We start from the raw sequence: 3,869 nt of genomic DNA on the forward strand, positions 1-3,869 counted from the left end.
CTTACTTCTAAGTTTGTGCATTGTCTTATATTGGATTAAATTCTGTAATTCTGTGACGTCAACACGCATTGTTGTTTTCCTTGTGGCTACACGTGGCCCGCCGAGAGGACCTGGGATCCAGAGGAAGAGAGAGCCAACTTTTTTCCAAAGTTAACCAATTTAGATAATTTTCTTCCTTAACAAGATCCACCTTAGCGATGACCATGGGATGCACATCCTCAGGAATCTGATTTGGAATGCTGGCTATCAGTTCCTGGAGTTGTCAGCACCAAAGCCACTGGTGCAGAGTCCGGCAACTCCTCTGTATCAACCAAGGTTTGTGCTGCGTGTCATTGTCAAGGGAGTGGAGAGTCCTCGTCATTCTCCTCCTTCTCCACACCCTTCTGAATGGACACTTGTGAGATCCGGCAGGGTAACAATCTTTTGTTGGCTTGCAATAAAAGAAAGGTGTTTCTTTAACTATGGCTAGTTATCGTTAAAATGTTGTATGTGCTCTACTTTTAGAGAGGAACCACTCAGGGGACTCTTTGTCTGATTCACCCAAGAAAAGAGTGGTACATTACCAGGTCCGTGAGGCTTGCAGCTATTCATGAAATATAATTGTCAATGTCACTGGTATCTTAATAATTCAAATGTTGCTTTTATAGAGCGATGGGACTCCTGTGGCTTTAACAGAATGTTTCATCCCATTAAATCATGTCCGTTTCTCACCCACTATCTTGGTTGCCATGAAAACAGTCTCCCCATCGGCCCTTCCACATGTTCACACAGGCACCGAGGTAATTTGCAGAATACTGCAACTAATAACATTCTTAGTATTTTCTTTTATAAATAACACAAACCCTGAATGTTTTTTTGCGGTGTTTTGGTCAAAGCCTGTGGAACATAAAAAGAAACCAGCTCTCCCAAAGAGAAGCCATGTGACACAGGAGGTTTGATCAATGATCAACGCGACCTGCTAGCTTGTGTTAGAATGTTGGGAAAACCCACATGGTTTGGTTCGTTTTCATCTGCTGAAATGAGATGGACAAATTTACTTTACAGCATTTTGAAGCAGGAAGGGCGAACGCAGACTTTGGAACAGTTGCAGTGGGCAGATAAACGTGAGTTGTTACGTCGAAACCCTGTTAATGTTTGATTTTAGATGGCATGTTTTTGTAAAAGAAGTTTTAATGTCTCCTGCAAATCCGATTGGAAAAATCAAAGACTACTATTATCGTGTCGAATTTCAGCAGCATGGTTCTCCCCATTGTCATTGTCTTTTTTGGATTTCTGGTGCTCCAATTTTGGACAAGAACACTGATGAAGAGGTTATTGCGTTTATTGATAAGTATGTGACATGTGAAATTCCATTGGAAGAAGATCCGTTGTTTGAAGTTGTCTCATCTTTACAGCAGCATTGAAAACGACATTCAAAAACTTGTAAAAAGAAAAAAACTGTCGTTTCAATTTCCCACGGCCTGCATCTTCTCGAACCTTTATTTGTCGCGATGAAAAATGTGATCCGGTTAAGACTTGTAAGTGCAATTTGGATAAAATTTATGATAAAGCACATTGCGAATGTAAGGAGAAGACAACTCGGGAACAAATGGACAGAGATATAGCAAGTGAAATTTTAACAAATGTTAAGAAACCCATCTCAGAGGAGAACTGTCCATACAGTACTCTGGATGAAATGTTTAAATCTTTGAATATAAATTAAGATTTATTTGAAATGGCATATAAACAATCCAGTAGGAATACTCATGTTGTGTTGAAAAGACAAATTAATGAAATCTGGATTAATCAATATAGCAGGCCGCTGTTAAAAGCTTGGAATGCAAATATTGATATCCAGTATTGTGTTGATGCTTATTCTTGTGTTTATATAGTGTCTTACATGTCCAAAAGTGAGCGTGAAATTGGCCTTTTGTTGGGAAATGCACAAAGAGAAGCAGCCAAAGATGGAAATGCTAGTGCTAAAAAGGCTTTAAAGAAACTTGGTAGCATGTATTTACATAATCGGGATGTTTGTGCGCAGGAAGCAGTATACCAACTAACCAACATGCATTTAAAGGAGTGTTCTCGGAAAGTGGTTTTTGTTCCTACGAGCGATATCACAAAAATGAGTTTACCGATTTCTATTTTGAGAGAAAAAGGCTGCATCACAGGATCTTACCTCTGAAGACATGTGGATGACTAGCTTAGTTGACCTTTATAAGAATAGGCCGAATGATCGTGTCTTTAGTGATATGTGCCTGGCTAAGTTTGCTTCAGAGTATCGTGTTTTGACCAAAAATGAAAAGTGTCGAAATTCAGTAAAGTTGAATAAGGACTTTGGGTTTGTTGCCAAAAGAACTCGGACTAAACCAGCAGTTGTTCGATATGCACGTTTCTCTGAAACAAAACAGCCAGAAAAGTTTTATCAAAGCATAATGCAGCTGTTTTTGCCTTATCGTTTTGATGTTGAACTTAAACCTGCACATTGTGAAACCTATAGTGACTTTTACAGGACTGGTGTTTTTGGATTTGTTGATGGAACAAAACATTCTGTAAAGTCTGTTGTAGAATTAAATGGGAGTGAATTTGAGTTGGAATCTGATCATTTTGACACCATGTACAATGTTACTGGTGGTGTCATGCTGGAGGATGCATGGGCTGAGTTGTGTCCCGAGGTTGAATTGGAACGCTTGGAGTGTGTTGAATTACGAAAAGAAACACCAATAGAAAAATTATGCTCAGGAAAATATTCCTGATTTAAGTTCTAACCGTAAAGAAATGTCAGTATTTGAGAAAAAAGAAATGAGTAGATCTGAAAGCCTTGCATTGATTAGGTCTTTGAATGAAAAACAGTTTTCTGTATTTTATAAAATCCGGCAGTGGTGTTTAGACAAAGTTAATGGAAAGAATCCTGAAGCACTGCACATATTTCTAACGGGTGGTGCTGGGACAGGGAAAAGTCATTTAATGAAAGCAATTGAATATGAATCAAAACGGTTATTGTCCACTATTTGTAAGTTTCCTGATAATACATGTGTATTACTCACAGCTCCAACCGGCATTGCAGCATATAATTTAGATGCGACAACAATACACACCACTCTTTCTATTGGAAAGGATGTGCGCCTACCGTATACGCCTCTGGGTGAAGATAAAATAAATTCATTGCGTGTGAAATATTGTGATCTGCAGCTTCTTATTATAGATGAAATATCAATGGTTGATCACAATCTCTTACCGTATGTTAACGGTTGATTGCGTCAGATTAAACAAACCACAAACATATATGGGGGTATCAGTATCATAACAACCGGCGATCTGTTCCAATTACCGCCCGTTCGAGGGAAGCCGATATACACTGAGGGTGTTGCTACAAATATATGGTCAGAGTTATTTCAAATTGTAGAATTAACTGAAATTGTGAGGCAAAAAGATGCTGCATTTTCTCAACTTCTTAACAGGATGAGAACTCGTTCCAAAGATCAACACATTCTTGCTGATGATGTAAAGATTTTAAAGATTTTAAAATGTTGTGAAACAGGAGAGATTAGCTCAGCATTGCACATCTTTGCAACTAATAACCAAGTAAATGAGCACAATATTAATCGCTTATATGAGACTTGTCCTGAATTTTTATTGATTGGGGCACAGGATTATGTCAATGATAAAAAAAACAGGAAAACTGAGGTTGCTAGAAGGGAGTCATGCAAAAGCTTCAAATACTTCTTTATCAGAAGTGTTGTTGGGTAAAGGTGCACGTGTTATGTTGTTGAAAAACGTAGACATTAGCGATGGTCTGGTTAATGGTGTCTGTTACAGAGTAAAGCTTCTTCTCAAACAAGACGGAGGCTCGTATTTCTTTTACTGAACCTTTCTGTTCAGTATTTATT

Source organism: Poecilia formosa, unplaced genomic scaffold, assembly GCF_000485575.1.
Source record: "Poecilia formosa unplaced genomic scaffold, Poecilia_formosa-5.1.2 Scaffold947, whole genome shotgun sequence".
Taxonomy (NCBI): domain Eukaryota; kingdom Metazoa; phylum Chordata; class Actinopteri; order Cyprinodontiformes; family Poeciliidae; genus Poecilia; species Poecilia formosa.